A 27,475-nucleotide genomic window follows, 5' to 3' on the forward strand; every position below is an offset into this window, starting at 1 on the left:
TCTTCTCATTTTACTTATTAAATAAGACACTCTATACTCAGAGACTTGATTAGATTTATAAGTATACTTGGCTTTATTTCTGGATGGTAAATCTGTTTCACTTATACATGTTTGTATTTATTTGGCAACCTTCTACTGTTTGATTGCAAATACAAAATAATAAGATTTGAATAAAACTAAGGTGAAATTCTTCATTCTCAAATAATCCTTTCATTGATAAACTTTATTTTTACTTTTGTGGATTGGGGTTCTTTAAAAAAGAGTTACATTGCTGAATGCAAACTTCTTTGTTGACATATAACATGTATAACTTTTAAACTAACCTACATTGTTATGTAATTGCTATTATAAGCATTGTTAAATAATAAAAAAAAAAATAGATTTACCGGAAATATAGATCACTCATAAAATTAATTTTGAACAACTAAATCAATCTGATACCTTCACTGGTAATAGTTTTAATCAATCAATATTGATTTCCACCCAGTAAGTATGACACAAGACTGAGATCAATATGATTTAAGAGATAACTATAATCATTAGACACATTGATAATAGCAAAATGTATTCACAAGCTTTCTCATGAAGTGGTTTATTTGAAGAACAAGTGTAGATAAGTGTGAAGTTTAAGGAGTGAAGACAAGACTATTATTAATGATAATACTGTGACAAGTCTACAAGAACATTTCTCTTAAAAAAACTGAGTGCATCCTTTACAAAGAGACATCAGAAAGAAAATCTCTTAAGTAACTTGATTAATAAAACATTTGTATTTGCATATATGTATGATGTGTTTTTGAGGCACAAAGACTAAAATAGGAAGAGAGACTCAATGAATCTTAGTAACATTGTAAAATATTAACAAATATCCAATAACACAGTTTTTCTAAATGAAACTAATACATGGGGATAATTTCAGGAATTTGGAAGTAGTTTGCCCCCACGACTTAAATAAAAATTCCTGTATGAATATTATTTGTTGTCCACAATGTAATATAAGACATGATCACAAATGTATGGCTGATTCAATTAATACAATGTATATTGTGAATTCAAGAACAAAAGCATCAAATGTAATAGTAAATAATTTATCTTTCAATTTTGTGTATTTCTCCCGATGTGTAATTATGCATTTATTATTAAAACCCTTTGACTGACACATGACTACACCCTTAGTGTGTAAATACCAGGAGACCAAGAACATAATACTAAATTTTTACCATAACTTGCTCAGACAGACTTTGCTCAAACACTTACTGTAAGACATTCCCTGAGAAAATAGTAATTTCTTTCACTTTCAAGATCTGCAGACTTTAAATGCTAATAATATACATTTTGTAACATTCTGTAGAAGAGCAATGAACTAATACACGTAAAACAGATTTCCTAGAACTTCCTAAGTAGTCAGTACATGCTCTCTCTTTATTGATTACCTACCTACCATCTTCTCTACCATAAAACTGAGCAATTTAAAGTCTAAATAAAACTCTGTTTCTGCTCTGGATTACATCATAGTCTATATTGTTGTTCATTAATAAAGACCTACAGATAATAATTGTAATACATACTAGTAATACATAATAGTTTGCTCTCCACTATTAAATAAGATAAAGAATGAGCAACACCTTCTTCAGAGCAGGTAACTTGTAATTGAATATGTTAATCTTTATCAGATGCAATCAATGAATTAAGTCTAAAATGATGAGTCTGAATTTTGTAGAAGAAATGCAATTAAGAAATATTACCTTTTTTTTTATTTCTAGAAACCAGCTGGATGATAATATTAAATAAAATTGCATATTTAGAAGTGCTGTATTGAAAAGAAAGAGACTTGTGACCACATGGTGGAATTAGGTACTGATGGGGAATTAGAAAATTATAAGCTCTGTTAGTTAACTTACCTAAATCAGCAACCTGTTTTAGATATACTTCATTCTTTATGTGAAAAATAATGACTAATGCTTATACTTATTGAACATGTTCTGCTAATAGGTTGTTCTGTGACATGTTTCAAAGTTCTCCATCTACATGTTGAGATGTGCTCTTACTAAACACTAATTATACTCATTACTGAAAGTGTAAAAGTGCTTTGTGTTAGTTTTAATCATTTTATCATAGATTAATTTAACATAGGATCAGATAAAATATGACTATTGAGAGGAAGGAGGATATGCTTTTTTGAAAAGTAGACTCACTTGGAAAGACTACATGAAACCAAGTAGAGAGAAAAAAATACTGAATGGTATAAATATTAAAAACACAAGATGGTAGAAAAATAGAAAATTGTTTAAAAAATCTAGAAGTCATCTACATGCAGACTGACTTGCAAATATTTATAAGTTGTTATTCATATCTAAGTAATGTAAAATTATAAAAGTAGATGGGTGTGTTTATGTGTTTTTTCCCTAAATTAGACATTTAAATTGGTACATTATAGTTAAGAAAAAGGTATTAGACTTGCATATATATAGTTTTATATATATACACACACACATATATGTATATATACGTACATATGTGTATATATATGTACATATGTACGTGTGTGTGTGTATATATACTTGCACAGTTCAGGTATCCTAAGTATTATAATCAAAATAGGATACACATCCAAGGAAGACAGAATGATCAAAATCATTTTGGACTTTATAGGCAATTTAAGGGCACTGGTGAATTAATATTTTGAGAGTATAATCATCTGATTTTGTTTTATAAAGAGCTTACTAGTGACCGAATGGAGTCGGAGAAAGGAAAATAGAAAGCAATTACAATATTTCAACCAATGAATGACAATGATTTGGATGAAAATTGCGAAAAAATATTAAATAAACTAAATATAACAGCCAACAAATTACATCTTTTTCCTGAAGTAGTGTGAATTGAATTGGGTTTTCATCTGTTGAAATCAAAGAGAACTACTTAAACAAATCATATCTGATTCTGAAGTTAAGTAAGATAATGCATGAAAAATTCCCTTGAATCTGACATTAAATATAACAGAATTGAAGCCAGTTGTGGTTATACTTATTTTAACAAATTACTAAAAATCTCCTTTGATATGCTTGTAAATGTGTGCAATATGTGAGCTATATTAGATTAAAATTATTTTTATAGAAGTGCTCTAAAACTATGAAGGTTAAAGCTAATTGAGGTGTCTGCTGTTTTATTTTTTGCCTCATGTCATGTATAAATTAATTAAATTTAAATATAAAATCTTGTTTTTAAAACTGTTGGTACAGAAAATTGAAAGAATATTTAATGGGTTCAATAAAATATTAGAAATTTAAAATCACTTTAAATTATTGGAATTACAGAGTAAATCTATCTAGTTTAATTTATAGCATATATGTTTTTAATGATGAAAAATAATCTTCACTATATCAATTTATATGATACAAGGTGGCATAAACTTGGGTTCCTAGAAACTTACCTTAATAATATCTAATTTTTTAGAAGTTCCTAAACTGATCAGATGGCCTGAGATGAAATGGTGGATAAGAAACAGGACTGATGTGCAGTTGCCACTTGGATCGATAGAACAGCCTGTGGAGACTCACATTATCAACTTTTGCTCCAATAGCCAAAGCAAGAACATACCAGGAAAATCAAAATAATTCACAGACCCTTTGAAAGAAGTGGCTTACCACTGCAAACTCCATGAGATAGCCAGAAAAGTGTGTTTCCAAAGCGTGAGTGGGGGAAAAGTCTGTCTCTGAACACACATCCCCACTGGGGAACCTGAAAATCCAGATCATGGGAGAATAATTTAACCTTACCTAGAGCTGAAATGGAATTAGGGAGCCAAGTGAAATATAAAAGTAGAAGACGTAGCGGGAAGAGCCGTGTAGGTAGTCCTGGTTTCCAGCTTGAGCCCGGGAAAGCCATCCCTGGCTTTATCTCCAAGGGGTCCTTGGGGAATGCAGCCTGTGGAATTGAGGAGGGGCAATGGGGTGAAGGAAGCTACTAGCTAACTTGGTAATAATTTTGACGGAGCACAAATTTTCCTGAGCAGAATCTGGGGTGGGCCAAACAGGAAGTACAGATACAAGTGCAGAAGCTACAGCTGAAGGTGCAGTCAGGTGGGAAGGGGCAAGGCCTGAGAGCCCTGCTTGCTTTCTCAGTGTGGAGGTTTATATCCTGGGGCAATATCTCAGCTCTGCTCACCAGCTGCCTGGATATAAATTCGGTGCTGTTTGCTATTGGCAGGACATGGCAGGAGTGAAACTGGCCTTGATGGCTGCATGGGAGCTGGGTAAGGCTATTACTGCCAGCATTCCCCACTTCCCTGGTGACCTGTATGATGCAGAAGAGGCAGCCATAATCCTCCTGGAAACATAATCCCATCGGCCGGAGAACCCCCCCACCCATACTCCACAGTGGCTGCAGTAAGCCCTGCCCAAGAAGAGTCTGAGCTCAGACACATCTAATCCTACCCCCACTTAATGATATTTCTCGACATACCCTGGTAGCTGAAGACAGAAGACAAACTCTTAGAAACTCTGTCCATCACCTGCGAAACTCGAATACTTATCCTGGACAACATAGGACAAGCTAATATCACCCTTCTACCACTGGAGCTGGTGCTCTCTTGCAAGCAGTACCAACTGGCTGGAGATCAACCAACTCAAGCCATTATGGCAACTCATAACAGAAAAACCCTGCTCCAAAGAAGGAGAAAACAATAGCTAATTCCACCACCTGCAACATCCTGGATAACCAGAGGTCCTAAATCTATCCACATGACAACTTCACTGCTAGCATAACCAGCATTTAAGAAATCTGGTGCACTAAACAAACTACAACCAAGGACTCTCACGGAGTCCACTTCATTCCCTTGCCACCTTCACTGGGGCAGGTGCTGGTATTTAAAAAAAAAAAAAAAAAAAAAAAGCTATTCAGGTAACTACTAGCATGATGAATTGAACGTAAATGGCCTAAATGCTCCACTCAAAAGATACAGCATAGTAGAATGGAAAAAAAAAATCCACCAACTAAGTATCTGATGTCTTCAACAGACTCACCTAACACATAAGGACTTGCATAAACTTAAAGTAAAGGAGTGGAAAAATATATCCTATGTGTGAACTTGATCCTGCCATTATGATATTAACTGGTTATTTTGCTCGTTAGTTGATGCAGTTTCTTCCTAGCCTCGATGGTCTTTACATTTTGGCATGTTTTTGCAATGGCTGGTACCGGTTGTTCCTTTCCATATTTAGTGCTTCCTTCAGGGTCTCTTGTAAGGCAGGCCTGGTGGTGACAAAATCTCTAAGCATTTGCTTATCTGTAAAGGATTTTATTTCTCCTTCGCTTATGAAACTTATTTTGGCTGGATATGAAATTCTGGGTTTAAAATTCTTTTCTTTAAGAATGTTGAATATTGGCCCCCACTCTCTTCTGGCTTGTAGAGTTTCTGCCGAGAGATCTGCTGTTAGTCTGATGGGCTTCCCTTTGTGGGTAACCTGACCTTTCTCTCTGGCTGCCCTTATCATTTTTCCTTCATTTCAACCTTGGTGAGTCTGACAATTATGTGTCTTGGAGTTGCTCTTCTCGAGGAGTATCTTTGTGGTGTTCTCTGTATTTCCTGAATTTGAATGTTGGCCTGCCTTCCTAGGTTGGGGAAGTTCCTCCAGAGTGTTTTCCAACTTGGTTCCATTCTCCCCGTCACTTTCAGGTACACCAAGCAGCCATAGATTTGGTCTTTTCACATAGTCCCATATTTCAAAAATGTCAACAAAAAAAGTCCAGGACCTGATGGATCCACAACTGGATTTTATCAGACATTCAAGGAAGAATTGATACTGATCCTACTGGGAATATTCCTAAAGATAGAGAAAGAGGGAATCCTCCCTAAACCATTCTGTAATATCAGTATTAAGCTAATACCAAAGCCAGGAAAGGACATGACAAAAAAATAAAACTACAGACCAATATCTCTGATGAACATAGATGCAAAAATCCCAGAAAAGTAATAGCTGACAGAATCCAACAGCATATCAATAATATAGTACACCGTGATCAAGTGGGTCTCATACCAAGGATGCAGGGCTGGTTTAACATATGCAAGTCAATAAATACGATACACCATATAAACAGAGTTTTTAAAAATCACATGATTATCTCAATAGATGCATTTGACAAAATTCAGCATCCTTTTATGATTATAACTCTCAGCAAAATTGTCATTGAAGGGACATAACTTAAGGTAACAGAAGCCATCTAAGACCAAACCACAGCCAACATTATACTGAACATGGAAAAGTTGAAAGCATTCTCCCTGAGTAATAGAACAAGATAAGGAGGCCCACTTTCACCACTTCTATTCAATATAACACTGGAAGTCCTAGCCAGAGTCAGACAAAATAAAGAAAGCACATCCAAATTAGTAAAAAGGAAGTCAAACTGTCACTTTCACTGATGATATGATTGTATACCTAGAAAACCCTAAAGGTTCATCTGAAAATATTCTAGATCTAATAAATGAATTTGATGTAGTTACAGGATATAAAATCAGTGTACACGCTCAGTAGCACTGCTATATGCCAACAGCGACCAAGTTGAGAATCAAATTAAGAACTCAGCTCTTTTTAAAGCAGCTGCAAAAGAATTAAAACACTTAGGAATATACCTAACCAAGGAGATAAAAAATCTCAAGAAAAACTACAAAACACTGCTGAAAGAAATCATAGAAGAGAAAAACAAATGGAAACACATCCTACGTTCATGTATGGGTAGAATCAATATTGTGAATATGACCATAATGCCAAATGCAATCTATAAAGTCAATGCAATTCCCATCAAATTATCATCATCCTTTTCATAGAACTAGAAAAAACAATTGTAAAGTTTACATGGAACAAAAAAGGAGCCTCTATAACCAAAGCAAGACTAAGCAAAAAGAACAAATCTGCAGGCATCACATTACCCAGCCTCCAACTGTACTACAGTTTTATGGCACTTGTATAAAAATAGGCTCATTGTTCAATGGAACAGAATAGAAAGCCCAGAGAAAAAGCCAAATATTTACAGACAACTGATCTTCAAGAAAGCAAACAAAAAGATAAAGTAGGGAAAATACATCCTATTAATAAGTAGTGCCAGGATAATTGGCAAGCCACTTATATATGGAATGAAACTGGATTCTCATCTCTCATCTTATACAGAAAGCACTCAAGATGGATCAAAGACTTGAATCTAAGACCTGAAACTATAAAAATTATCGAAGACAACATCAGAAAACTCTTCTAGACATTGGCTTAGGCAAACAGTTCATGACCAAGAACCCAAAAACAAATGCAACAAAAGAAAAGGTAAACAGATGGGGCTTAACTAAACTAAAAAGCTTCTGCACAGCAAAATAAATAATCAGCAGAGTAAACAGAAAGCACACAGAATGGGAGAAAATATTCACAAACTATGCATTCAACAAAGGACTAATATCTAGAATCTATGAGGAACTCAAACAAAACAGCAAGAAAAAATAAATAATTCCATCAATAAGTAGGCTAAGGACATGAATAGAAAATTCTCAAAAGAAGATATGTAAATGGCCAAGAAACATGAAAAAATGCTCAACATCACTAATGATCAGAGAAACACAAATTGAAACCACAATGTAATACTACCTTACTCCTGTAATCATGGCCATCATTAGAAAAACGAAAATATAATACATGCTGTCATGGATGTGGTGAAAAGGGAACACTTTTACACTGCTGGTGGGGGTATAAACTAGTACAACTACTCAGGAAAACAGTATGAGTGACTGCTTAAAGAACTAAAGGTAGATCCGCCATTTGATCCAGCAATCCCACTACTGGGTATCTATCTAGAGGAAAATAAATCATTATATGAACAATACACTTTCACATGCATGCTTATAGCCACACAATTTGCAATTACAAAAATATGAAAGATACCTAAATGCCCATCAACCAACAAATGGATAAAGCAAATATGATTGATATGTGTATGTGTGTGTGTGTGTGTGTACAGATATACACATACATGTACATACATACACACACGCACACACCATGGAATACTACTCAGCCATAAATAGGAATGAAATCATGCCATTATTGCCAATGGATAGAATTTGAGACCATTATTCTAATTGAAGTTACTCAGGAATAGAAAACCAAACATTGTATACTATCACTTAGAAGTAGGGGCTAAGTTATGAGGACACAAGGGTATAAGAATGACATAATGGACTCTCGGACTTGGGGCAATGGTGGGAGGAGGGGGAGAACAAAAGACTACACATTGGCTACAGTGTACACTGCTAGGGTGATGAATGCATCAAAATCTCAGAAATCACCATTGAAGAATTTATCCATGTTACCAAACCTCACCTGTTCCCCATAAACTACTGAAATAATTTTTAAAAATAATAATTCCAAACTGGAAAAAACATGCAGTCAAAAGCCTCCAGCCAAAAAATTCTAATAATTGTGATTGAGTGCAAAGGTTGAATAGTGTTGTTTAGATAATAATAAATTGAGTGGCTGAAGTGGTGATACTACTTTCAGACAAAGTAGAATCAAGAGCAAGGAAATTACCCGGAAAAAAAAAAGGGATAATTATACAACGATAAAAGGGTCAATTCACCAAGAGGACGTAATAATTGTAAATGTGGATGCACTTAACAACACAACCTCAAAATAAATAAACCAAATACTGATAGAACTAAACTTAGAAACAAACTAATCTGCAATTGTAGTTGGAGATTTCAACATCCCTCTCTCAACAATTGACGGAACACTAGAGGGAAAGTCGGCAAGGATACAGAAAAGTTCAACAACACCAAACCCAACTTGATATTTATGTAACACTCCATCCAACAACAGCAAAATACATATTATTTTCAAGTAACCAGCAGATAGATAGATAGATGATAGATAGAAAACGCACACACATATGTGTAGATAGATAGATAGATAGATACATAGATAGATAGATACATACATACATATAAATATAGGTATATAGATACATAAACTGTCCTGGGTTATAAATTTTTAAGTAAGCAGAAGACATGAATATATACTTTACCAAAGGTGATATACAGTGGGCAAATATGCACAGATATTCAACATCACTAACCATTAAGGAAATGCAAATTAAGACTATGCTGAGATACCACCATACACATATTAAAATAGCTTTCAAATAAAGAAAAAATGGAAATACTGTTGAGTATGCAGAGAACTGTATGTCTCATATATTACTGGTGGGGATAGTTTGGTAGTTTAATATATATTTCCCAGATGACTCATCAATCACACTCTTTGGCATTTATCCAAAGAAATGGAAACTCATGTAAAAAAAACGTACACAATTGTTCCCACTTGCTTTATTAAAACTGACAAAAACTGTAAACAAGTGAAACGTCCCTCCATAGGTGAATGGGTAAACAAACTGTGATACATCTATTTAAACACTCTCATTCAACAATAAAAAGGAAGAGAAAATTGAAAAAAAAAAAGAAATTCGTAAGTTCAATATAAGCTCTAGTTGTGTTCACCTAATTGATGAAATAAAAATAAAATTAGTTAATATCAATGACATACATTTTTATGTAAATTATTCAAAGTTCTTTCTGAAATATTAGACCATTAATATTTGCCACAATTTAATATAGACATAGATAACAGTCAGAAATATGTCCAATAGTGCCAGAAATCATGACTTATAAGAAATTCATGATTATAAGATTTGCAAAGAGATGACATGAGCACACAATAGCTGAATTCAGGTGATTTAAAAGTTGTTCATGTAAAATTTTCATATATACTATTCCAGAGAAGAGATCTACATTATGTGATAGAAAAAGTAAAATGTTTGAAGCTTCAAAGAGAGACCAATCTGTTGAATATAGGGAAGAACATAGTAAGATTCTCACCTCCATCTTAACAGTCTTACAAAGTATTCTGCTATCTCTCATTATGTGTTCAAAGCCAGGGCAGTTATCGGTTTGGAAGAGTGGAGTTGACATGTGAAAAAATGAAAATGAGTGGTTGAGTCTCAGGTCTTTTCAGATCCTAATTTTTCATGCTTCAATAATATATGTGAAAAGTTTATATAGATAGATGACAGATGATAGGTAGATAGATACATAGATAGGTAAACTGATCAGTCAATTAAAAAAATATACAATTCAGGATAAATTGTAATAAAGGTGAAAGATATATTGAAAAATTCAGCCTCACAATACATTTAAATTACATAATACTGACTTACTTCTCATCATCCTTTTAGTTTACTAACTGAAATAATATACTCTTGACCCTAGATCTAAAAAAACAAAACAAAACAAAAGTCTTGTCTTATCTAGATAAGAATTTTGGCAGTTCCTACAGGCTGTCTGCTTAATCTTATGTGGCAGACGGTTGATAACAGTTTTAAACAAAGACTCAGTTCAATCATTAGAGCAGAAGAACATGACATTAATCAAAATTCTAAATTGATCCAGTGATAAGTTTACTCGCCTGCCACAGCTCAGGAAGCTTCAGGCTGGGAGCCTGTGGTGGGAAAGAACATGAAAGACTCCTGTAATTCCTTCCTGGCTGCCTCTTTTCTTATTCTTACGACTTCCCAACTGCTCCATTGATCTCCGCGGAAGGAAAGGCACAGGAATACCGCAGTCCGTACTTTCATCAGTACTTTCCTAAACTGGCTTCCTTCTCTATGGACCATGCTGCAGTTTAAAGATGACTCTTTTGTCTTCTAGGACACAATTTTGAGGCGATTTGGACATTCCATATAAGATTGGTCCAAGTGCATTTTCCTTCAGTGTTTCAGATGCGTCTTTTTTTTTTTTTTTTTTTTTTCAGACAGAGTCTCGCTCTGTCGCCAGGCTGGAGTGCGGTGGCGTGATATCGGCTCACTGCAACTTCTGACTCCCGGGTTCAAGCGAGTCTCCTGCCTCAGTCTCCGGAATAGCGGGGATTACAGGCACGCGGCACCACGCCCAGCTAATTTTTGTATTTTTACTAGAGACGGGTTTCACATGTTGGCCAGTATGGTCTCAAACTGCTGACCTCGAGATCGGCCTGCCTCGGCCTCCCAAAGTGCTGGGATTGCAGGCGTGAGCCACCGCGCTCGGTCAATTCATCTTCATTCTAATGAATCACTTGTACTCCATCCTTAGTCCTCATTCATTCACTCCCAGCTTCTTGCTACTGGGTTCTTGATACCCATCCGCTTTATTCTGCATGCCCTTGTGGTTTTGTCTTTCATGTGGGCCGCATATCCTCTTCTGGAAACCCATATGAAATCCCTGCCCAGTAAACTAGGAAAATGGAAGCAATCCTGTATCAGTGACCCTTCTCAGCTCTAGCATCCATGCTATCAGAGAAACTCTGGTCCTCGATGTTTCTCAGGCCGCTTCTACACCACCCCGCACACCAGGAGTGTTTGACACTTATTAAAGGATTTTTGGTCCCAGCCAAAATCTGCTTTGGTTTGACGGGAGGGCACGGGCACTAGGTTTCCCTTGATGGAGAGCTGAATAAGATCACACCAAAGAGTTCTCCTCACAAGATGATCTCACTCATTCTCCTAAAATTTTTGTATATTTAAAATATTTGAAGGTGTTCAAAATCAAAGAAATTGGTTGAAGTCAGTATCATTTGAAAATAAGTGAGTGGTTATTTGGCAAATCACTTTCAAATATCGTGTCAGTTTTATCCTGGTGTCTAGCCTTAACTTCTGATCTAAAACTTCTGTTTTAAAGAGAATTATTGAGAGAAAATCAAGATGTATGTTGGAGTTTGTAGTGTCTATTGTTTCCATCTTTATGTTCCTGTATATCTAGGGTTTAGCTCCCACTTACAAGTGAGAACATGTGATTTTTTTTTTCCTGTTTCTGCATCAATTCCCTGAGGATAATGGCCTCCAGCTGCATCCATGTTGCTACAAGGGACACAATTTTATTATTTTTATGGCTATGTAGTATTCCACGGTGTATATGTACTACATTTTCTTTATTCCATCCACCACTGATGGGCACTAGGTTGGTTCCATGTCTTTGTTATTGTGAATAGTGCTTTGATAAACACATGAGGTGTGTTTTTGGTAGAATAGCTTACTCTCCTTTGGGTATATATCCAGTAATGGGATTGCTGGAGTGGTAGCAGAGAGAGAGAGATGAGCTGAAAAACTTTCTATTTGGTGCCATGTTCACTATCTGGGTGAAGGGATAAAAAGAAGCCCTAACTGCAGCATCACACAATACACTGTTGTAACAAACCTGCATATAACCACCTTGAATCTAAAGTTAAAATTAAAAATCAGTTGGAGACAAGAACCCAAACTGCTGGTAGCAGAGTGAAGGGCTATGTTGGAGTGTTCATAATAGGAGCAGTGAGTAAAGCAGGAATAAGGAAGTCCCTTCTTCCCTCCTCCCATCTTTCAATATTCCTTTTCTGCTCTTTTTAGCATAAACATAGGAGAGTACTCCCTCATAAAGGAGAATTCTGGTTTTCAGAATTCTAAACCTGACATTCAAAGCAGGATATAGAAGAATGGATTTGAACCGAAAGATAATAGCTTGAGAACAAGCACAGATCCTAATACATTTCTCCAATTTTGTTTTTTTAGGAGAAAAGCCAAATTGCAAATGTAATGGTACAATGGTGGACTCCTGAATGTGTTATTACCAGTTTCATCTTGTAAACTTAGTATATTTTAATCTAGAGTATCACAGATGATCTTCAGGATATCCATGAACTGATGAAATTTTATTTATTTATTTATTTTTTCTGTGTCATTTATATATCTTTCGGATAAGTGGGTTTGTAATTTTCACTAGTTTCAAAGGAAACTGTAACTTTCCTAGAATTTTTTGGGAAAAAAGATCTATGTTGGGCAGATCTAGAATAACAGATATTGTAAAAGAAAAAGCAGAGTAGAATGGGAAGAAAAAAAATTCTATTGAAAAATATTTACCTGATACATTGGGAAAATGGACTCTTTAAATTGGAAGTGTGTATTACATCCATATTAACACAAAAAATCATTTTCATATATCCCCTGAAAAAAATTATGTTATATAAATATATATAGAAAATGACTCAAAATTTCTAGATGTACAGAAAACATTGCTTACAGAGTTCAAATAGCTGATTGAACCACCAACTCTCAATATTAACATATTAGACACTTTATCATACTTTTTTTTTTTTCTTATAGACACACCTTAGGGACATTTTGTCTATTTTTTAAAATTAGGATTTGAGTTTGAGTCTATTGTATTGACACCACTGAGTCTATATGTAATTTAGAGCTTTTCTTCACTATGATTTCAAGCATATATTTCGTCTTACTTCTGTTTTGAACCACCAGTTCACTAGATCTCTTTTGTGCTTCATCTTGCCCTTTTGTTGGAACAAGTTTCATTTCCTTCTTGACAAGAATGGTGCATATTAAAAAATCACAAAAAATCTTCAAGTATGTTATATTCAAATACTATGAAATACTTTCATGTTGCTACAAGTTGTGTTCAAGAAAGAATATTAAAAATAAAACCACCAGAATCTCCTTAATGACTTGCTTTGGCATACTATTTTTTAAGATAATATTAGGATGGTAGAAATGGATAACATCCACCCCCAACACCATTCTCACTCTCTCACCATCTTCCTTACAATTCTAGCTAAGTAGAATTACTTGCAGTTGCACCTTAAATCGATGGCAATTTATTAGTACATATGTATGTTTTGTGTTTTCCTTTTCTCTCTTGAAAAACTGTTGTCAATGACTTCATTTTATTCAATTTATTTTTTAAAGGACTGTGTTAGATTACATTAATATCAAAAAGTAGTTTGATTCCTAGGTATTTTATTCTCTGTGACCTTCACAAGAAAATTCTACCCATTGTTGCATCATAGAAATAGAAACAGATATAAATATGAATATATTAGTTGGAAAGATAAAACAAAACAAAACAAAAATAGTAACTCCTTCTCCCTGAACTCTGTAATACGAAGGTGTTTTCTATGAGTTAAATTTCACTAGTCCATTCATCATGTATGACTTATTTGACATTGGGATTGGAGGAGATGTGACATTAACAGTGCTTTTAGTGTGCTTGTGTGGTTAGGTATGTCATCTTGCACATCTACCTTTTCTAAGAGAAAAGTGATGACTCAGTAGCTGTTGCCCCTTAGCCTAGAATCCAGGAGGAACATTTCTGGAGCAGAGACTCTTAAGCTAAGTTTATGTAAAAAAAATGACACCAGAATGGGAGGACTGTAATTTGGAGAAAAAAAAAATTAGAATAAATGTCAGTGAATTTTAGGTAAGTGCTAATAGTGAGAAAACTGATACAGGAGGTCAGAAAAATAGCAACTTATTTTCTTTACTACCAAAATATTTGATGAAATTTTGCTTGTGGTATTTTGAAAGGCATAAATCATCCCCATTGTATTTTGAAAGTGCAATGGATAATCCGAGGCAAAACATGGAAATCATGAGCTGGTTGCTACTAGCTGTATTTCATAGTTACTACTAGAAACAGGTAAGCTGAGAAAAAAATTACCAGTTTGCAACAGAATTTTGAGCAAGTATAGAGAACCTAGAAATTACAGTTTTAGAAAATAATACTGCTTTTCACCAAATAGAGTATGACCATTATTACGTATAATAAGGAAGAACACATATTAGGTATGTTGCTTGAATATACTTAGTTACTTCTGAAAGAAATTAGTGTCAAATAAACCCATTTAAGCTAGATAAAAGTATTTGAAGAAAATTGTGGTCTCACTGCAACCTGACCTGCTCAATTTCAAAAGGATTGCTATTAAGTCTAGAGAGAGAAATAGCCTAAAAATAATTGAGGATGTGGCTGTTGGCACATGGAACTGACTGGAATCTAAGACTTATACAACCGAAATATTTATAAAAACGATGTTGTAAAAGTACTGCTAGTTAGATCCCAAAAGACAAAAACTATGCAGGTTATAAAATGTCTTTTGGTCTTGAATTTTCAAAGACAGTCATCAGTTTGAGAGGGCATCTCAAAAACCCCAAAAGAAGAATTATTTGGCCGGGCGCGGTGGCTCAAGCCTGTAATCCCAGCACTTTGGGAGGCCGAGGCGGGTGGATCACAAGGTCAGGAGATCGAGACTATCCTGGCTAACATGGTGAAACCCCGTCTCTACTAAAAATACAAAAAACTAGCCGGGCGTGGTAGCGGGCGCCTGTAGTCCCAGCTACTTGGGAGGCTGAGGCGAGAGAATGGCGTGAACCCGGGGGGCGGAGCTTGCAGTGAGCCGAGATCGCGCCACTGCACTCCAGCCTGGGAGACACAGTGAGACTCCGTCTCAAAAAAAAAAAAAAAAAGAAGAAGAATTTAATTCTTTTTAATTTTTAAATTCTTAAATTCTTAACCAATTATTCAGAATTGGCCGAAGAGCATGATGCCAAAACAAGACACTTCCTGAGGGCAGAGCCAAGAGCTCTGATAATAGAAAGCTTGCCTAATAAAGAAATATTCTTCCCCTCCCAGAGAAGGGACATCTAGTAACATTTATCCAGAATTATTATGGTCCTGTGACTTCCATATGTCTTGGGAGATTAATACTTCCACGTCCCATATTGGAATGTTGACTATGAGTAATGATTATCTTAGATAACACAGATCATCTAAGTTATCTAAGGTCTTAGATAACCTAGATCTTTGGTTCAGAGGACTCTGGATCAAAAATTGCTGCATTAAGATTTCATAGGCACTTCAGTAATCTGGACTTTCAAACCTGATGCCATAATTAAAAAAAAAAGTTTTCTGGAATTTGCACATTTCACATGTCAGAAGAAATATACAAAACCATGGTAGTTGGAATATAATTAAAAAATATTTGCTCCTTCTACTTGATTTCCGTGGTGGGAACATACTTCCTAAACTGTCTTTGAGCTCAGTCAAGTAACTGCTTTAATGAATGAAAACTTTAATCAATGTTAAACAATCTAGGGCTAAAAATCTTTTTTGTATTTCATGCGCTTTTGTGTTTTTGTAATCATCATGAAAAGAAATTATCCTGTATATGTGCTTAACTATCAGTTCAAGCCCTTCAATGAGCACATGTGTGGCAGAAGCATTTTAGCTGACCTATGGATCTGAACCAAAAAATATAGTTACTAAAATCTGAGCCAGAATGACCGAGTCAATTCTAAACTAAACGACACGAATAGTGATTTTTGTAATTTTAATAAATATGTTCATTTATAGAAAAATTAACTTTGAAATATCTTCCATGTAATGAAGTATTTTTGAAAATAATTATGTGGCAAAATTGACATAATTGAGCTTATTTTTCTATTGTTTTTCATGAAACTGTTCTTTAGAATTCAATGACCTAACATTGTTGTTTCCATTAACATGTTTAATAATTGAGATTTATTTCAAAAAGTTTTAAAAACAACTTATACTTTTAAAAGATCAAAATAATCATTATTGTAATCAAGGATAGACACATTGATCAGTGGAAGAAAATAGAATCTATAAATGGACCCATATAAATAAAGCCAATAGATTCTTGACAAAAGTGTAAATGCAGTTCCATGGTGAATGGATATTCTTTTCAGCAAATGGTGCTGGAAACATTTGATATCCATATGCAGAAAGCTGAAGCTCCACCCACACCTCACACTGTATACAAACATTAACTCAAGATGAATCATATAACTTAATTTAAAATGTAAAATTAATAAAACTTAAAAGAAATATGAGAAAACTCCCGCAGCCTTGAGTTAGGCAAAATTATTACATACAATAGTAAAAATGAGCTTCTGAAAGAAAAAAAAAAAACATAAAAATGAATTCACTAAAATTTAGGAAATTTTACTCTTCAAAAATCACTTTTAAGAGAATCACAAGACACTGAATTAGAGACCATATTTGTAGTTGACATATCAGAGAAATGACTTGTTTCCAAAATACACTTTTAAAAAATATCAAAATTCAACAATAACATACATTTCAATAAAAATCAGGCAAATGTTGTGAGGCCGAGGCAGGTGGATCATGAGGTCAAGAGATTGAGAACATCCTGGCCAACATGGTGAAACCCTGTCTCTACTAAAAATACAAAAATTAGTTGGGCATGGTGGCACTTGCCTGTAGTCACAGCTACTCAGGAGGCTGAGACTTGAACCCAGGGAGGCGGAGGTTGTTATGACCTGAGATCTCGCTACTGCACTCCAGCCTGGCAAAAGAGCGAGACTCCGTCTCGGAAAAAAAAAAAAAAAAAAAAAAAATCAGGCAAATGATTTTAGCTGACACTTCCAAGAAGGTATAAGAGGTGACTCAAGTCAGTGAGAAGAAAATAATCACAAATCAATGAAATACAAATTAAAATCACAATTTGATTTCATTATACATCATTAGCTGGGGGAAAAAAGATAAATACCATGAGCTGGTTAGAATGCAGAGAAACTAGAATAATTGTCTATGGCTGGTGGGAAGGCAAATTGGTATAGCCACTTTGGAAAGTAGTTTGGCAGTATTACCTAAATTTAACCATACATTTATCATGTCACTACCAATATTATTGCTCATTGCTCACTTATTAATCAGACATATTTATGTAAACACCTGTATCAAATGTTTATGGTAGCTTGATTTGTAATTGTAAAAAAACATGGAAACTGCATATTTTCAGTTCACACAACTACTTTTGTGGGTTTTTTAAATAAAAATAATTATTTTTCTTAGTTATAATATATACAGCTACTTTAAAATATCTTTATTTCTAGAAATATGCCTCTCTTGATAAATATATTGGGATTTAACACGGTGCATTTACATCATGCTTCCATTTAAAATCTTCAGTGAATGGAATTACGCACAAGAGGAAGAGAAATAAAATCTATACTGGAACTGGAAACTTGAACAGGAGTCTGTGAATTATTCAAAATCCAAAAATGCATCTACAGCTCTCTAAAAAAAACAATGTATGATTTTATTTCCCTCTTTTATGTGTTCTCATCTTTTTTGAATGTTCTCGGAACATTTTAAATGCTTTTAATCTATTCAGTCATGATTTTTTTCTGACATATGAATTACATGCATTTGTCAGTATATTTTAAAATATTAGGATAGACAAGACTGTTCTGATTATTACATTATCTTCACATTTAATACAGTTTTGGCATAGAGTGAGGATAATAACAATTTGCATTTTGGTAATTTATTTTTAGGTACCACTTGTAATGATCTATTTTTTTAATCTCCGTTCTTTTCACCTGTGAACATTCATCTTTGCAGACACTCAAGGTACATATCGTTGTGCATAAAACGTTTTGTAAGGCTTTTTAAATGTCTTGGTTAGGATGTAACTTGCCTTGATGTCTGAAAACTTAAGTAGATGCTAAATAATCAAAAGTTTGTTTATTTATTTATTTATTTATTTATTTTTGCATGGCATACTGTCTTGTGTTTCAGTGGTCATGATAAAATTTTCTTGAATATATGCTCACCTATCAGTTCAAGCCCTAAATGAACACAAGTGGCAGAGCCATTTCAGTTAAACTGTAGCTAATACCATAGCTATAATTCTCCTTATACACCAACTAATATAGCTAGTTACACTCTTCACAGTCACCTAAAAAGTTTAAAAAAATAATTCATTCAAGATATTTTATGTGCAAAATCTTTTCTTGATATAAACATTTCTTTCTACAAAAAAAAAATCGTGAACATTCCATGTACAGAGTTATATATTTTTTAAATATTTAAACATTGATACATACTTGATCACTATAGAAAAAATTTCTAGTTATATCCTAACATGGACTACCTTTTTAAAATTCTATAATAAAATTCTAATATTGATAATTCCCTCTGGTTTTGAATTATTAAGTGATGTTGATGAAGGTAATTTCTTCTTGCATACATGTCATAAGTTGAAATATATACATTTAATTTCAATCACATGTCCAATATGATTTTAATCATATGTCCAATATGATTGTGATGAGAAATCGCAATTCCTCATCAAAAATTCTTAAATACATGAAAATATATAAAGTGAAACTTTTCCACTACAAATTTGGTAGGAAAAAAAACAACCTGACCCAAACAGATTTGTCATCAAAATCTGAGCTGAATTAATATGAAGATTCCTTTAGTATTTAATTTTCTCTCTCTTATTGTGAATATTTTTGTCCTATGCCTATATGTATATATTATATATATTTAATTCCAGCATACTTTACTAGACTTTGCTATCAATGGTATATTATAGTGCAAAATGCTACATGTTGTCCTCTTTTTAATCTATAAATGTCAGGAAGATAGCTCAATAGTTTTGGATAAGAAAATGTAGATAGACTTGCCAGATGCGGTGGCTCCCACCTGTAATCCCAGCACTTTGTGAGGCCGAGGCGGGTGGGTTACCTGAGGTCGGGAGTTCGAGACCTGCTTGGCCAACATGGTGAAACCCCATCTCTACTAAAAATACAAAAATTAGCCGGGTGTTGTATTGGGTGCTTGTAATCCCAGCTACTCGGGAGGCTTAGGCACGAGAATGGCTTGAACCCAAGAGGTGGAGGTTGCAGTGAACCAAAATCTTGCCATTGCAAGCCAGGCTGGGTGACAAAAGTGAAACTCCATCTCAAAAAAGAAAAGAAAATAAAAGAAAATGTAGATGCATTTGTATTGTATTATTTTTTCTTTATATGTCTGCTACTACTTCAAAATTATGTTTTTGTGGACTCATTGTATGTTAAAACAGTTATGGATCTTTGTTGCAAATAACACCAAACTCAAAGTATTTGTAACAAACGTGTAGTTTCTTTTTTTCAACTTTTAAGTTCAGGAATACATGTCCAGGTTTGTTATATAGGTAAATTTGTGTCATGGGGGCTTTGTTGTACAGATTATTTCATCATCCAGGTATTAAACCTAGCACACATTAGTTATTTTTTCTGACCCTCTCCCTCCTCCTGCCCTCTACCCTCTGTTAGGCCCTAATGTCTATTGTTTCCTCTATGTGTCCATGTGTTCTCATTATTTAGCTCCCACTTATAAGTGAGAACATATGATATTTTGTTTCTGTTCTCAAATGATAATGGCCTCCACCTCCATCCATGGTCTCGTCCAGGACGTGATCTTGTTCTATTTTATGGCTGCGTAATATTCCATGGTGTTTATGCACTACATTTTCTTTAACTTTTCTATCATTAATGGGCATTTGGGTTGATCCCATGTGTTTGCTATTGTGAACAGTGCTGCAATGAACATATATGTGCATGTGTCTTCAAGATAGAATGATTTAAATTCTTTGGGGTATATAGCCAGTAATGGTATTGCTGGATCAAATGGTAGTTCTGTTTTTAGATTTTTGAAGAATGTCCACACTTTTTCCCAAGACGGTTGAACTAATTTTCACTCCCATCAACAATGTATGAGCATTTCTTTTTCTCTGCTACCTTGCCAGCACATTATTTTTTTCACTTTTTAATAATAGCCATTCTTAGTAGTGTCAGATAAGTAATTTCTTAAAGGATTTTAGGTAGTTCACTGAATCTCTGAGACAGACTGTGACTAAGCCTTAGATGCCTGATAGCAAAGAATAATATTTAAATACAATTTTCTATAGGACTTTTAATGTGCTAATATAAACACCACAACTTGCATGATTACTCTTTGTTACCGGACGGCTTCACTAACATTTCAGAGAGAGTATGGACAGCCAATATTCTCTCTGAAGACAAGAGGTCTCTGGTACCGCCCTTCCTAGAAAGGATTCTGTGCAAATTCTTCTTTCTTATATTACTGGCTATTAAAAAGAAGTTTCATGATTGTGCTTTCATGATTATATTTTATTGTTAGAACAGATGCCATTTGCCTTTTTTCGATATTCAAAAGTGGATGGGTGTCTTAGTTATTTGGGCTTCTATAGCAAACTACTATAGACTGAGCAACTTATAAACAACAGAAAATTACTTCTCAAAGTTCTGGATTCTGAGAAGTGCAAAACCAAGGTATGGGCAGACTGGATGTCTGATTAGGCCCGTGACCCAATTCATAAATGGCCACATATTCTCACTATATCCTCACATTGTAAGAGGGATGAAAAAGCTTTGATTTTTTTTTTTAATATATACAATTACTAATCCTACTGATGATGGCTTTGTCCTGATAACCTAATTGCCTCCCAAAACCTTAATGGTAGTATTTCAGCTTATACATTTTGGGGGATGGGAGGCACAAACATACTGACAATAGCAATAGGGAACGGATGTCCTTGATTTTACCGTGGAAAGTCTTGGGCTTAGAGCTAAGGAATTTCCCCAATAAGGGAACATGTTAGCAATTGCTAGGCAGCTACAAAGACAGACTATTCTTTTCAAATAAAGTGTGCTCACTGTGTAACACCAATACACATAATTATAAACAATATTGAATCATGAATATACGGATAGCAAATGCCTTCCTATACTACAATGAAATAATAATCTGTATATATAAAAACACTCTCATTTTCTATTTAAAATTTGAGAGGAAGTATTTTAAAACATTAGCAGTTGCTATGTGCAGATCTAAATCCACCCTCTCTGGATCATATCCATTCTTCTTTTGATTTTTTTTTTTTCTTGGTACTGTCACAATCTTTATTTAACTCACAGCTTAAATTTTAAAGTTAACTACCACAAAAAAAAGAGATATAAATTGATATAGAAAAAAACTTTAAATACTTATGCCATTCATATATATTTATAATTATAGACTAAAGTATTTCCTTAACTATATCAAGAAAAACTATTCAAGTAGGTGAGTAGATACTTGAATACTAGTGTCTCCAAATGGTCTCAAGATATAGTTGACATTTACGATAACTCAGTATTCACTTGCTCTAAGCCTATACTGATAGGTTTTCTACTTCCTGGTGTAGCCCAAAACTTTATTCCTGAAAGACAAAAACCCTGTAGTTGAGGTAATCATTTGTTTATGGTAGCATTCTTTTTTTTTTTTTTTTTTTGACAGTGTCTTGCTCTGTCGTCCAGGCTGGAGGTCAGTGGTGCGATCTCAGCTCACTGCAACCTCTGCCTCCTGGGTTCAAGCAATTCTCCTGCCTCATCTTCCCAAGCAGCTGGGATTACAGGTGACCGCCACCACGGCTGACTATTTTTGTGTTTTTAATAGAGATGGGGTTTCACCATGTTGGCCAGACTGGTCTCAAACTCCTGCCCTCAGGTCATCTGCCTGCCTCGGCCTCCCAAAGTGCTGGGATAAGAGATGTGAGCCACAGCACCCGGCCAATGTTAGCATTCTTAAACATAATATGTTTCTTTGTTGGCTTTCTTGAGTTTCAGTGTAAAATCTCTACTTACATAACTTATTTCTGCCTTTAAAAAATTATCCTGAATGAATCACTTTCATTTTTTAACAACTGTTAGGTCAAACAATACGGAAAATTGAATCACATAATTATGGACATCTCAGGGATACAATATCATCTGGTGTCCTATGGTTAGACATTTTGTCTATATCTGGACCTATATACTAAAGGATGTTTGTCAAAAGTAGAATGTTTTCTGCTATGTCTTTGCTATCAAAACATGGTAGCCTTCCTTCTTATTATCCTAGCTAGGCTTCTCAAAGGGCACTTGAAACCTCCTGATCTGCCACAAATGCTCTTTCCCCACCATGAGATCTATCGTTTTTTAAAGTGAAGTGGCAGAGCTGCCAATTTCCCATTCGAGACCGTACAACAAGCCTTTTGTTCTAAAGTAAAAATGGATGTGTGTTAGTAACTTGGCGTGCAATACATCTAAGTGGAACTAATTTTTTTCTAAAATCAACTAGGTAGCAGTAGTGTACAGGTATTACTGGAAATAGAACATGGCAGCACAGAGGCAATAATATTTAAACATTTCAAATCTTTTTTATTTTTATCTTGAACATAGTATTTTGTGCTAACATTAAAATACAGATTAAATCATACTAATCCTTAAACAACGCACGTCTTTATATTGTTCAAAATACAGATGCACTAACTGGGGAAAAAAAGTGGCTTTATTTGCATTGTCCTTTCTTTCCGAACTGAAGGAGATTCTATATAGAACAACTTATTTTTACTTTTTGCAGAGATATCTCAATGTATCCAGATCACTGGACCTCCAAAAATATTCATGGAATAAAATACCTATTTATTTTTATGGTATCTCACAGAATTTCATAGAATGAAATTATGCTTTTTGCATTCCTTACCAGCATAAGATCACTGTTTGGAAAAGTGTAATGTCCTCTGGGACAGTACAATAATCAATATCCCTGCAAATTAAAATTTATTCTAAAGTTAGAAGGACAATGAAAAATTGTTAGCAGACAATGGATTGTTCTGCTACGTGGAAGAAACTACTTATGAGTATTTTGGGAAGGAGAAAGAAGAACGGAAAGAGAGAGAGACAGAAAGAGGAGCTTCTAAATTATCATTTGTTAAACAAATGCCAGTAATTTGATTTGTGTTTGATTTTCTCTAGCAAGTGTGCAATATCTGAATTAATGGCTGAAATTGAAATCATTTCCTGCTTAAACCTAACATAATTTACTTTCATATTATAATATTACTATTGTTATATACATAGTGTTAAAATACATTATACATTATATTAATAATAATAACATATGATTATAACAACTCTATTATTTCTCATAAGTCTAAGTTTCATTCATTGTGTTTGCTGTCCTGTGCTAGATTTGACTGCTCTTTGCTAACATGATTCACACATTTGTGATGACAGGGCAGGTTGGTATAGAATATCTTCAAATGGGATAACTCAGCTCTCCACCAGCTCTGCTCCAAACCAGCTCTGCTCCACACATTTTATTCTCTAGCTTGCTACCAGGGGCATATTTTGATGGTTAGATAGAAGGACAAAATGAGCTGAAGAGCAAGCCCTACTGTGCAATTGCTTTTCCACACTCACCTTGTGTCATATTTGCTAACATCTTGTTTGCCAATGCAAGTCATATATGTGTAACAGAGCACCCATCCTCGATGGGATCATTGGTTTTAATAATGCCTGGCGTGCTGTTGAAGTTTTTGCAAAGCTGAAAATAGAGGTATTCACTTTTATTCTTTTCTTTTCTCAATATCTTCTCTTTTTCTCTCTCTCTTTTTCTTTTCTTTTCTTTTTTTTTTTTTTCTTTAATCTTCAAACTTAAGTTCCTAACTCTACTTCTAAGCCCAATCACAAATGTTTGTTTTTCTAAACTGGTTATTTTAAAATATGACAACTCTAACTTTCAGCAAAAACCAAAGGAACTCTTTACCTAAAGCCTTGTGTTTGTTTGTTTGGGCTTCTTAATCACATTTTAATTCTTTATTTTACTTTTTATTGTGTTGTTGTTGTTGAAATGTTTACTTGAGGGTTTGGCTTTTAATTAAACCTCCTGATTAGCTCATCAAGCTGATTAGGGATAATCTCTTTCCAATACTCTCACATGTAAACACAGAGTAACAGTTCTCTTTTCCAATTTGTTTCTTATTTACTGAAGTCTTATTTCTTAAGGCAAGATCCATTTTCTTATTTGTTATTATGTGATTACATTAGTTGACTCTTTAAACAGAAATTACATTTCAATTCATTTCACTTTTGGTAAAGCTGCCCAGCAAGGTGGCTCTCAGACAACAACTTTTTCTAGATTAGTAAATTCCTTTTTATTTTTGTTTCGCACATCTCTTTTGGACAGTTTTCTCAGGGAAAACATAATAATACAAATTTTAAAAAGGTAAATCACAAATGTATTAGTCTTTTCTGACAATATTTTCAAGTTCTATATTTATGTCTGTGGAATAAGTTATACTAACTCAGTTTTAAGAAGGAAAAATAAATCAATGCTCTTAGAGTCAGAATAGGCTCATTATAATAAGCATGTCACATAATCTCTGAGTGATTACCTGGAACTGGAACTGCCTTGTCATACTTACCATGGCAATGCCTGCTATGTAGCCATGGAAAGCAAATACACCTTTCTTAATGGCACACAGCTAGAATAGGTTGACCAGCCTCCCCCGCTTTTAGAGGCAGAATCAGTCACATGAGTTGCAGGGCCCAATGCAAAATGAAAGCATGAGACCCCTTGATCAAAAACAATATAAAATTTAAAATATCAAGAGCATAGAATTGAAATAAGCATGGGGCCCTTCTATGCATGGAGCCCAATGCAACTGCATAGGACATATGATCATGAAACCCGTCCTTGTTAAGTATGACCATTTGTGACTCAATTTCTGATAAAGGAATATAATCCAACATGATGTGTGCATTGTTTGGTTCTGTAATCCAAAACCTGGGCACATTTCTTTCATATTTCTCTATAACCTGACATTACAGTTTGATAGTCAGTTTTTGAAGAATTATTTTTCCATCTTTGCACTATCTTGTCCATGAAATTCCTTTTGTACACTTTGTCATCCCTCCTTTCTCATGCTGAACTTCTATTCAGACTTCAAGGCCTTTAAAAAATTTCATATCCTTTGCAAAGCTTTCCTCAGTTCATCAAGCAGTCTCTCACTGTTCTTTCTCCCCACTGTAACATATGCACCTCTAGTTGTAATACTGTTCACTTGACTTAGAGTTATGTTTGTCTTCTGAACTATGATCTATCAGTAGGCTGAGTGGTGTTCTTATTAACCTTTGTGTCTCCAGAATCTATTATGTAAGTATTAAATGTTTAACAACTCTATGCCTTATTATTAAATATCTATATTAATAGGTAGCACATATATACTTATTTGATACTATCTTGCAATATCACAAATACTTTGAAGGTAAGAAGAGACAAATGAGTACCCTTTCCTCTTTGCCAAAATGGCCGTTTCCTGGATAATTTGCAGAATTTTAATCCTCTAAATAACTATAATTTATAGTGCTTTATTAAATAGAATGCTGAGAAGACAAATGTATTTTGTAAGCTCAGGTTAAAGAGAAAAAAATAAGACATTAAATGCCATTCAAGTTCAATAAATACTGGTACAAACTAAATTTAGAAAAGAATTGTAATAGAGGAGGTTCACTTAATTCACTGACATTTTATTTACACTAATAATGAGCATGAATGATTATAAAATGTTCACTGTGTGAATTCAGTATGTGAGAATATTCAATTATCCTGTGTGTAATATACCATACTTCATGTATTCAGTTTGTGCCAGGAATATTTTTAAATGCATGAATAAAAATAATTGATAACATATTTATGTTGGAAAATAACTTGAATTTAACACTCATTGGTCTTTTTTAAATTTTACTTTAATTTCTTGGATACATGTGCAGAGCACGCATGTTTGTTACAAAGGTATATATGTGCCATGGTGTTTTGCTGCACCTATCAACCCATCATCTAGGTTTTGAGACTCCCATGCATTAGGTATTTCTCCTAATGCTCTCCCTCCCCTTGCTCCCCAATCCCTGACAAGCCCAGTGTGTGATGCTCCCCTCCCTGTGTCCATGTGTTCTCTTGTTAAACTCCCACTTATGAGTGAGAATATGTGGTGTTTGTTTTTCTGTTCCTGTGTTTATTTGCTGAGAAAGGTTTCCAGACTCATCCATGTCCCTACAAAGGACATGAACTCATTCTTTTTATGGCTGCATAGTATTCCATGGTGTATATGTATTCAGTTTATCATTGATGGGCATTTGGGTTGGTTCCAAGTCTTTGCTATTGTAAATAGTGCTGCAATAAACATGCGTGTGTCTTTATATTAAAATGATTTATAATCCTTTGGATATATACCCAGTAATGGCTGGGGCCAATAGTATTTTTGGCTCTAGATCCTTGAGGGATCGCCACACTGTCTTCTGCAATGGTTGAACTAATTTACATTCCCATCAATATGTAAAAGCATTCCTATTTCTCCACATCCTTGCCAGCATCTGTTGTTTCCAGACTCATTGGACTTTTATATTTTATCTGGTACAGTGAAAATGTACAATCTGTTGTGTCTGTTTTGTATTCTCCACAGTTCACAACACATCAACATTCACGTTATGAGATAACATGAAGCAATGGGAAAAACGACTGAAGGGCTATATACATTGTGTTTATTTCCTTTCTGCCAGTTTGCAGTTGGCCTATCACTTAAACTTCACTTCTCAGACCTATAACATAAGGAGGTTGCATCACACAATTTCTAAGACTGGAGTTTTAAACCCATGTACCATCAAAACAAGAATACATTTCTGGTTATACGAATAGACTAACCCATTTTTTCCCCTGGGCAAGTCATATCATGAATTTCAGAATATCTTAAATGACAAAATTTAGCTATACCAAAACAATAATTTGTGTTACTTTCACATTCTTTAGAGATCTTAAACATTATATGGATTTCCTTAGTAGTTCATTATCAAAGTGATTTTGTTTTTTTCTTATATATAATTGAGAAAAAAAATTTCTTGCTTTGGATATAAAGCTACACACAAATCAAAATTTTAGAACCAAACTATTAACGTCCAT

This window comes from Theropithecus gelada, chromosome 17 (assembly GCF_003255815.1).
Source record: "Theropithecus gelada isolate Dixy chromosome 17, Tgel_1.0, whole genome shotgun sequence".
Lineage (NCBI taxonomy): Eukaryota > Metazoa > Chordata > Mammalia > Primates > Cercopithecidae > Theropithecus > Theropithecus gelada.